Below are 11,680 nucleotides of genomic sequence, written 5' to 3'. Positions count from 1 at the left end.
TGAAAGCGGTGCTCTTCATCAGTAAATGTTTTAAGTCCTCTTCACTTTCAGCAAGCAAGGTTGTATCATCTGCATATCACAGGTTGTTAATGAGTCTTCCTCCAACCCTGATGCCACGTCTTTCTTCATAGAACCCACCTCTTCTGATTATTTGCTCAGCATATAGGTTGAATAAATATGGTGAAAAAAATACAACCTTGTCGCACACATTTCTTAATTTTAAAACATTCAGTGTTCCCATGTTCTGTTCGAATAACTGCTTCTTGGTCCAGGTACACATTCCTCATAAGTACAATTAAGTGTTCCAGAATACTCATACTTAGTAATATTGTCCCTAGCTTGTCATGATCCACAAAATAAAAAGCCTTTGTGTAGTCAATAAAGCACAGGTAAACACATTTCTGATATTCTCTGATTTCAGCCAAGATCCATCAGACATCAGCAATGATATCCCTCATTCCACGGCCTCTTCTTAATCTGGCTTGAACTTCTAGAAGTTCTGTGTCAATGTATGCTTGCAGCTGTTTACTGTATTACCTTTAGCAAAACTTTACTCTCATGGGATATCAAGGAGATTGTCTGGTGATTTCCTCATTCTGTTGGGTCACCTCTCTTTGGCTGGGCACAAATACGGATCTCTTCCAATCAGTCGGCCAGATAGTTGTCTTCCCAATTTCTTGGCAGAGATGAGTGATTGCCTCCTGTGCCACCTCACTTTCTTGAAATATTTCCTTTTTTTTTTTTAATGCTTTATTATGAATTATGTGAGAGTTTACATGGGAGGATATCAGCTTCACATTGATCCTGTCGTATATCGTTTCCTTGCCATGGTTACAATCCCTTCTGTGTGTCATCGATCAACCAAAGCCTACCCCCCTGTCATCCACACACCGCCCCTCTCTCTCTCCAGGTCCAAAGTCTCCAGCCACTCCATCTCCCCATGTCATCATCTCTGCCTCCATCCCTGGCATCACTGCTTCTCTGGGTAGGGTTCTGTTCTCAGCTTTTCTCCTTTGATGGTGCCAGAGACCTCCGTTCCTAGACTGTAAGGTTAATCACTCCTCTCCCTTTGCCCCAAAATGTCCACATTTACATTTCCAGCCCTTACAATCAGTCCTGATAACAATTATTCACTATTGTATCACAAGAGATCTATCCGCATCTCCTTTCATCAGCCCTGACTAGGCAGAATGGATACTACTCAGTGGAGATTCTACTTTGCTCCACGCCCTCTGAATCTAGGTTCCCTCTTGAAAGCTTGTAAGCCAGCCAATTCTTGCCTCTGTAGCCCAAGATTTCAATTTTTATACCAGCAATTCCTGGTGCCTTGTTCTTTGCCAATTCCTTCAATGCACCTTGGACTTCCTCCATCAGTAGCATTAGCTCTTGATCATATGCTACCTCTTGAAAAGGTTGAACATTAACAATTTCCTTTTGATACAGTGACTCTGTGTATTCCTTCCATCTTCTCTTGATGTTTTCTGCATCATTCAGTAATTTGCACAGAGAACCTTTCAATAATGAAAGTTGAGGCTTGAATTTTTTTCTTCAATTCCCCCAGCTTGAGAAATGCTGAGCGTGTTTTCCTTTTTGGTTTTCTGATTCCAGATCTTTGCACATTTTTTTTTTTGTAATATTTGGCTTTATCTTCTCTAGCTGATCTTTAAAATTTCTGTTCAGCTCTTGGACCTTCTCATGTCTTCCATTTGCTTTAGCATTTGTATGCTGGAGAGCAAGTTTCAGTGTCTCTTCTGACATCTATTTTGACCTTTTCCTTCTTTTTTGTCTTCTCAATGACTTTTTGCTTTCTTCATGTATAATGTTCTTGATGTCATCCCTTAACTCTTAGTAACTGAAAACCTTATGAATAGCAGAGAAACACTGTCAGGTATAGTGTCATAAAATGAGCCCCTCAGCTTGGAAGGCACTCAAAATGCAACTGGGGAAGAGCTGCCCCCTCAAAGTAGAGCTGACCATGATGACACGAAAGGAGTAAAGCCTGTGGGAGAAAAACCTATGCGACCTTCATTTGCTGATGGGGCACAACTCAAAATGAAGAGAAACAGCTGTAAACAACCATTGAAAATTGGAACATGGAATATACGATGTACGAATCTGGGAAAATTGGAATGTGTCAAAAATGAAATGGAACACATAAACATCGATGTCTTAGGCATTAGTGAGCTGAAATGGACTGGTATTGGACATTTTGAATCTGACAACCCCATGGTTTACTATGCCGGGAATGATACATTGAAGAAGAATGTTGTTGCATTCATGTTGAAGACGGAGGAGTTGATGAGGAGCTGAGAGCAGATTGGATGACAATCAGCAATAAAATGAAGACTTAGTTCCTAGAGCCACAAGGAACTGGATATTTCCTGAAAGATCTTGGATGTAGATTCTTCCCCATAGCTTCAGAAGAGCACATACCCGCTAGTTCCTCAATTTCAGACTTGAGACACTAAACAGAAAATCCAGCCAAGCCCATCCAGACTTCTGGCCTACAGAAACGATTACAAATGGGTGTTGATAGCTGTAATTTTTTGCACAGAATTAGAAAACTAACACACTCAAAGGAAAGTTAAATAGTTGGCCAAACGTTATAAATTGAATTTGAACACAAGTCTTTATCACTGCAACACTTATGTGTTTGCCTATAAATTACATTGCTTCCTGTTTATTATTTCCAGCAATTTACATTTATTATTACTAATGCTCATACTCTTATAACAAGGGTCATGTTATTCTCATTTTACAAATGAATAAACTCAAGGACAGAGAGATTAAGATGCTTTCCCAAAGTCACACAGTCAAAAAATGGTTGTTTTTCCCAAAGCTTAGATGTGAAGTCAGGCTTTCCTGACTCCAAATCTCATGATCACTCTCTTCCATCATGGAATGGAAGATGTTCTCAAATGTTACAAGCTTTAAGAAGGATGTGCAATGAGCAGGAAAGGTTCAATAAAAGAGTCCTGGCTAACCTGGTCTTCACGGCTTAAGAGGCAAAGGACAAAGCCATGTTGCTTTTTTTGGTTAGGTGCTATTGAGTTGGTTCCAACTCATAGCAACACTTACGCACAACAGCATGAAACACTACTGGGTCCCTCGCCAAACTTACAATAGTTGTTATGCTTGACCTATTGCTGCTGCCACTCTGTCAATCCATCTAGTTAGGGGTCTTGCTCTTTTTCACTGACTACACTTTTCAAAGCATGATGCTCTTTTACAGGGACTGGTCTCTTCTAATAATATGTTCAAAATTTGAGAGACAAAGTCTGGCCATCCTGGATTCTGAGGAGCATTCTGGCTGTACTTCTTCCAACACAGAATTGTTTATTCTTCTGGCACAGAATTTAATATTCTTCTCCAACACCATAACTGGAGTCATACTATGACTTGAGTCATGTGCATCTTAGTCCTCAAGCTTTTAAATACTTTAAAGAGGTCTTGTACAGAGGATTTGCCTAATGCAATATGTTGTTTGATATCTTGACTGCTGCTTCCATGGGGGTTAATGGTGGATCCAAGAAAAATGAAGTATTTGACAACTTCAATCTTTTCTCCATTTATCATGATGCTATTTATCAGTCCAGTGGTGAGGATTTTTGTTTTCTTTACATCGAGATGCAACCCATACTGTAGTATGTGATCTTTGATATTCATCAGTAAGTATCTTAAGCCTTCTTTGATTTCAGCAAGCAAGGTTGTATCATCTGCAAATCACAGATGATTTGCCACATTGTTCTTCATATAATCCTGCTTCTCAGAGAATTTGCTCAGCATACAAATTGAATAGGTATGGTAAAAGAATAAAATCCCATTGCACATTTCTCCTGATTTTAAACCATTGAGTTTCCCCTAGTTCTATTTGAATGACTGCCTCCAGATCTATGTATAGGTTCCTCGTGAGCACAAGGAAGTGTTTCAGAATACTTATTCTCTGCAAGGTTGTCCATAGCTTATCCTGATCCGCATAGTTGGAAGCCTTTTCATAGTCAATAAAGCACCAGTTTCTGGTAACCTGTACTTTCATCCAAGTTCCATCTGAAGTCAACAATGATATTGCTCATTCCACATCCTTGTCTGAATCCAGCTTGAACCTCTGGCAGTTCCCTAGCAATGCACTGTTACAGCCGTTTTTTAATTATCTTTAACACAATTTTACTTACATGTGATATTAATGATATTGTCCAATGACTTCCGCATTCTGATGCATCACCTCTCTTTGGAATGAGCACAAATATGGATGTCTTCCTATCAGTTGTCCAGTTAGCTGTTTTCTAATTTCTTGGCATAGATGAGTGAGTGCCTTCAATGCTTCATCAGTTTGTTAAAAGATTTTAATTTGTAGACCATAAATTCTTGGAGGCTTGTACTTTGCCAATGCGTTCAATGCACCTTGGATTCTTCCTTCAGTATCATTGGCTCTTGATCACATGCTACCTCTTGAAATGCTTGAACATTGACCCTTTCTTTTTGGTACTAGTATGATGTATATTTGTTCCATCTTCTATTGATGCTTTCTGCATCATTCAATATTTTGCAGTTAAAATCCTTCAGTATTTCAAGTTGAGGTTTGCATTTTTATCTAAGTTCTTTCAGCATGAGGAATGCTGAGTGTATTCTTCCCTTTTAGTTTTTAAAGCCAGTTCTTTGCACATTTCGTTATAATTTTTGACTTTGTCTTCTTGAGTTGCCCTTTGAAAAATTATGTACAACTCTTACCTCTTCATTTTTTTCCCATTTGCTTTAGCATCTCTACACTGGAAAGCAAGTTTCAGAATCTCTTCTGACATCCATTTTAGTCTTTTCCTTCTTTTCTATCTTTTTAATAACATTTTGCTTTCTTCTGGTATGGTGTTCTTGATGTCATCCCATAACACTTCTGTTTTTTGGTTATTAGTGTCTAATGCATCAATTCTGGTCTTGAGATGATTTCTATTCAGGTAGGATATGTTCAAGGTCATATTTTGGCTCTCATGGATTTGTTTTAATTTGCTTCAGCTTCAACCTAAACTTGCATATGAGCAATTGATGGTCTATAACACAGTCTGCTTCTGACCTTGTTTTGGATGAAGATATTGAGATTCTGCACCATCTCTTCCCAAAAATGTAGTCAATTTCTTTCCTGCAATGAAAAAGTCATTGGTCTTCATAGGTGGAATCCTGAACAGCATCCAGAATCTTCTGAGGGGAAAAGTCCACTTAAAAGGACAAGCAGACCAGCCTGGAGTGGCCAGAAGAACAGAACATACATCCTGAAAGACTGACAGGAAAAATGCAAAACAATATAGGCAGGCTGACTGATTACTACAAGAACAAAGATGTGGCTTGCCCAGGAGACAATCAAGGCAAGTGGTCAGGTCCCCCTCAAGGCAAACCCCCTTCTAAGACTAAGGCTCAATAGCAATGCATGCTCTGATTGGTGACCACATCCGTCATCGACAAGGGGAAGTGAGAGAAAAACAGCAATGAAGCTGTGAGCTAAGCCCTACAATACTCAATAGACTCCTCTGAACCCATCTGGAGACATGGTTGGCCAGCAGTGTGCCAAGTCCAGGGGACCCTTGGACCCAGAGTCAGCGACATAGCCACAGAGGACTAGAGTGGAGAGTGAAGCGTCTGGATGATAAAAAGAGAGAGCACATGCATAAGTACACCCACACTTGCAGATAATACCCACTTGACCTGGCTTCAATGGCTGGATGATCAGAGCTCAAACAGAAGAAGAAAGAAGAGGGGGAAAAGAATAATCTGATACAATTTGATGAACTTGACACACACCTATGGAAGCAATAGCTCAAAAGAGTGAACAAATTTAACAGCGAGGATCATTCCCACCTCCTCCGCACACAGAGGACAGGAATGGGCAACTTGGACATTGGCTACCCAGAATGGGGGTACTACAGAGGCAAGAAGTGACTGGCTTAGAAGCTTTCAAGAGGGAACCTAGATCTAGGGGGCATGGAGCAAGGTAGAATCTCCACTGGGTAGTATCCATTCTGCCTAGTCAGGGCTGATGAAAGGAGATGCGGGTAGATCTCTTGCGATACAACAGCAAATAATTGCTATCAGGACTGATTGTAAGGGCTGGAAATGTAAAGGTGAACATTTTGGGGCAAAGGGAGGGAGTGAATAACCTTGCCGTCTAGGAGTGGAGATCCCTGGGATCATCAAAGGAGAAGAGCAGAGGATGGAACCCTACCCAGAGAAGCGGTGATGGAGGCAGAGACAATGACGTGTGGAGATGGAGTGGCTGGAGACTTTGAACCTGGAGAGAGAAGGAGGCAGTGTACAGACGACAGGGGGCCAGGCTTGCGGGGTATACCCTTTGGTTGATTGATGATGCATGAAGGGATTGTAACCATGGCAAGGAAACAATATACAATGGGATCAACGTGAAGTTGATGTCCTCCCATGTAAACTATCACATAATTCACAATAAAGCATTAAAAAAAAAAAAAAAAAAAAAAGGTCATTAGTTTTGCAAAATTCTATCATGCAGTCGCTGGTATCATTTCTATCAACAAGGTCATAATTTCCCACTATTGTTCCTACCTCTTTGTTTCCAACTTTGCATTCCAGTCACCATTAATTATCAATACATCTTGACTGCAAGTTTGATGAAATTCAGGCTGAAGAAGTTGGTAGAATTCTTCAATTTCATCGTCCCTGGCTTTAGTGGTTGGTGTGTAATTTGAATTATAATAGTATTAACTGGTCTGCCTTGTAGGTGTTTAGATGTTATCCTATAACATACAGCATTATACTTCAAGATAGATCTTGAAATGATCTTTTTTATGATGAGTATGATGCCATTCCTCTTCAATTTGTCATTCCCGGCATAGTAAACCATGTGATTATCAGATTCAATGTTACCAAGACCAGTCCATTTCAGCTCACTAATGCCTAGGATATCCATGTTTATGCATTCCATTTCATTTTTTTACAACTTTTAACTTTCCTAGATCATGGTTCATACATTCCATATATCAATTATTAATGGATGTTTGCAACTAATACTCTTCATTGTGAGTTGTGCCCCATTAGCAAATGAAAAGTCCTGAAAGCTTTACTGCATTTGTGTCATCACGGTCAACTCTACTTTGAGAAGGCAACTCTTTCTCAGTGATATTTGAGTGTCTTCCAACCTGAGGGATTCATCTTCCAGCACTAAATCTGACAATAATCTTGTGTTATTCATTAACTTTCAATATTCAATATTCTGATGCTATCTGACAGTGTTCCACTGTTAGTCTCAAAATTTACAGTGGCTAACATTTGGAGATATTCCATCCACTTCTCCTTCTTCCTAGTCTGTCTTAAACTGGAAGCTTAGCTGAAACCTGTTCACCATATGTCACAATCAAAATACGAGTGGTATAGTGTCCAGCATCACAGCAACATGCAAGTCATCACAGTACAACAAACTGTTAGGTCAAAGCCATTGCCAAGTAATATCCTCTATTTCTTCCCATATGTGACCTATTCAATGCACTTACTTTGTTATAAGACTCTGAGAACCAAGGATGACTCTAGGCATATTGATGAAATAGACAACTTTTGTTTTAGCTCTGAGCACTTATCTGCTCTTTTCAACCCTCTCACTTATGTATATATTTCAAACACACACACCCATGCACCCTCTAAAATGATTTTCTTAATAATTTACTTCCTCATTGCAGAGAACTTGTTAAATACACAGAGGTGTGCTCATGCCAAAGTGGTTTAGTGGCTTTCACTATCTGGTACGAGGATGCAGATCAAGAATTATCTCCACTCATCTGAGTTCCAGCTTTAACCCCCTTCTCATAGGAGATATTCAGAGATTTTTGATAAGAATCTCAAGGTCTCATGTTGACCCTATACTCGTCAGAGTAGACCTGTGCACCATAGGATTTTCAATGGCTAATTTTTTGGAATTAGACTGCCAGGGCAATCTTTGAGGCACCTCTAGGTTAACTCAAACCTCCAACTTTTTGGTTAGCTGCCAAGCACATTAACTCCATGCAACACCCAGGGTCATATGGGGTCACCATGAGTTGTAACTGACTTTATAGCAACTGGCTTGGTTATTTGTTTTGTTTTGTTTTTATTGCAGACTCTAGTACCTCCACAAGTCAAAAATGCCAGAGCACCTCTGTTGTTATTGTTGGTAAGTGCCATTGAATTGGTCCCAACTCATAGTGACTATGTGTAGGGTTTCCAAGGAGTGGCTGGTGAATTTGAACTAATTCCCCATAGCCTAATATCTTCTTTCCTTAAAGTCCCTCCCAACTTCTAATCATTAGTCTTTCATTAAAAAAAAAAAAAAAAAAAAATTATGAGAGGAGAGATCCTAACAAAAGTAGAATAATCTTAATGGAGCAAGATAAGTTCTGAGGACGCCAAGTTGGGTGTAGAGGCTCCAACCTTTGCCAGGTCTTCATTTACTCCCAAATCAGAACCTTGCATTACAAGCCCTATTGCTTTCTCTGTTCCTGCCCTCGCCTTCACTCCACAAGAGTCAGGTGTCTCAGACTCCGAAGATGAGAATTAGTTGCTATGGTAACCTGTAACTATGCCTGATAGCCTCTTTTTCAGCCAGTTCTAGGCCCCAGACATCTGTTCTGGATTCACGTCTTCTAATGTTCCCAAATCTAAGCCGAGGCCCATATGTCAAATTGCACAGTATTTATGTGTAGGTGATGCAGAGATCCAAATCTGCATCCAAGGCAAGCAAAACAAGAAAGTGTGTAACAGGGTAACAGGAAAACAGAGTGCTTGAAAGAAGTTCTTGGTTAAGGAGGCCAGGTCCACAAATTAAAATTAATTAAGGACCAATTGGTCACTCTAATGCCACATCCCTTATTTCATTTAATTCTCTTAAAGACCACATAAAATATTATTATTTCCACTATATGGACAAGGAAAATGGGAGCTCAGAGAGACAAAGTGACTTGCTTAACATTGCACATCTGCAATTTCAGCTCAGTCCTTTTCCTAATTTTTAAAACTCAATTTCTTTTCATTGCACCAATGTATGCTTTTTCATTTTATGGAAGGAGCATAAAAACTGCAGAGCAGCCTTTCCTCAGTCCATGTGCCTATGAATCCCTCACAGTCTTTCCCCAGAAATAGGTTCCCTCCTTCAAACAGAGCCCCACATCATTGTTAGGAGCCATCGAGTGGATACTGACTCATAGCAACTCTATGCACAACAGAATGAAATACTGCCCAGTCTCATGCCATCACCACAATTGTTTTTAAGCTTGAGCCCATTGCTGCTGCCACTGTACCAATCTCTTGTTGGGGGTTTTCCTCTTTTTCACTGACTGTACCAAGCATGATGTCTTTCTCCAGGGACTGATCCTCCTGATATCAGTCACCACCTTATCCTTCATAGACTCTTCCCATTCTTTTCAGTACCATTTTTCTACCCTCAAAAGTCACTATACAACCACTTAAACCAGCTATCTTGAAGGGTATGGTGCCAAACGATGTTGTTGAAGCCTTGGATGGTAGCCTGGGGAAAAGGGAAGCAGATCCAGAAGATAGACAACCTGTGGTAGATAAAATCAAGGAGAATGCTAAAGAAGACTGTGAAAAACTTGGTGAAAAATAAGAAACCGTCTCCCCCTGATTATAGATTAGAAGGGACTAAGGATAAAGAGGGAAACCACTCCTGCCAAAAGAGCCCAAAGAACAGCTCCTGCCTATGAGTGAAGAGCTCCTTCTCGAAGCTTTGTATGAGGATTTCTCCAGTCTCCAAAACACCGCATCTATTAAATTTGAAGATGCTGAACTTTCTGCGGTGATTTCTGAAGTGGTTTCCCAAACCCCAGCTTCAACCACCTATTCTGCAAGATAGCCCCTTAAGACCCCACAAAGTGACAACAAAGAACTAGATTATGCCCTGGATCAACTTTCTGACAGCCTAAGACAAAGACAGCCAGACCCCGATGAAAACAAACCAATGGAGGATAAAGTAAAGGAAAAAGCTAAGGCTGAACATAGAGACAAATTAGGAGAAGGGGATGACACTACCCCACCAGCATACAGGCATCTCCTGGATTGTGAGGATCAGGGTAAGCCACAGAAGCCGTCTACAAAGAAATCCAAGGAATCAAAGAAACCTGCAGATGACCATGACCCCATTGATGACCTCTCAAGAGATCTCGACAATTGTCCATCAACTACAGAAACCTCACAGAAAGCAGCAAAGGACAAAAGCAAGAAGACCAATTCCAGCACCAAAGCTTCTTCTAAGAATGGGGGTAAATCAAAGAACTCAGCAAAGGCAAAGGATGAAGCTTCCAAGCCAAAAAGGAATGAAGGAAATACAAGTTAAAGGTCACAGTCTTTGATTTCTCAAGATATAAAATCTTTAGCTGGTGGATGGCAACAAAAGCTTTTTCTGGGTGACTCGTAGACTGGTGTATGTTGAGTCTTTGGGCATCCTAAACCTTGGTTTGTTATTCATTATTCTCCAGGGAAGAAATTGAATTTCCCTGCTTAAAAAAAACAAAAAACAAAAAACAAAGTCACTATACATAATTTCCCTCTGCTTATATATATCTTCATGTTTCCCAAATTCTCAGGTAGAATCCCTAATGTTTGTTTGTTTTTTTCTTTTTGGTATGGCATAGGAAAAAGAATGGGATGGGCTCATTTTCTTGACACCGGCAGAATCAGTGTTAGTTTCCTGTGGCTGCTATCACAAATTACCACAGACATAGTGATTTAATACCACATAAAAGTATTCTCTTACAGAAGTCCAAAACCAATTTTACTGGACTAAAGTCAAGATGTTGGCAGGGTTTTGATCCTCCCCCAGATGCTCTAGGAGAAAATCTGTTTGTTTGCCTTTTCAGCTTCTGGAGATATATTCCTTGCCAGCAGCATGTTGGTGTGACTGTTAGGGGCCGTAGTTTCGGCAAATCTGCTGCACAAGACCTTTTTAAAGTGTTGAAAAGTAGACATGCGCCTGACCCAAGCCATGGTATTTTCAATAACCTCATATACATGCGAAAGCTGGACAGTGAATAAGGAAGATCATAGAAGAATTGATGCTTTTGAGTTACGGTGTTGGAGGAGAATATTGAAAGTTCCATGGGCTGCCAAAAGAACCAACAGATCTGTATTGGAAGAAGTGCAGCCAGAGTGTTCCTTAGAAGCCAGGATGACCAGATTTCGTCTCTCATACATCAGACATATTGTCAGGAGGGAACAGTCACTGGAGAAGGATATCATGTTTGGTAAGGTGGAGGGTCAGAGAAAACGACGAAGACCACCAGTGAGTTGGATTGGCAAAGTGTGAGCATCAATAGGCTCAAGAGTGGCAACAGCTGTGAGGTGACTATAAGTCAGTACCGACTCAATGGCACCTAACAACAACAACATGCATAACTGAATGAAACACTGCCCAGTCCTGCACCATACTCACCTTTGCAGTTACATTTTTAGCCCATTGTTGGTGTCACTGTGCCAATTCATCTCATCAGGAATCTTACTCTTATTTGACAACCCTCCACTTGAATAAATCTAATGTCCTTCTCCAGTATTATGTCCTTCCTGTTAACATGTCCAAAGCATGAGAGACAAAGTCTTTCCATTGTTGCTTCTATGAAGCATTCTGGCTGCACTTTCCAGACAGATTTGTTTGGTCTTCTGCCAGTTCATGGTTCTTTTTTTTTTT

The 11,680-nt window shown here is 40.3% G+C and overlaps 1 pseudogene; it reads left to right on the top strand.

The window, feature by feature from the left end:
* Nucleotides 1-10,333, top strand: part of LOC102812004 — a 56,378-nt pseudogene extending 46,045 nt beyond the window's left edge.
* Nucleotides 10,334-11,680: the final 1,347 nt, after the last annotated feature.

The sequence above is a fragment of the Chrysochloris asiatica genome, unplaced genomic scaffold, assembly GCF_000296735.1.
Source record: "Chrysochloris asiatica unplaced genomic scaffold, ChrAsi1.0 scaffold00051, whole genome shotgun sequence".
NCBI lineage: Eukaryota > Metazoa > Chordata > Mammalia > Afrosoricida > Chrysochloridae > Chrysochloris > Chrysochloris asiatica.
This window is presented reverse-complemented; position numbering and strand designations above follow the sequence as displayed.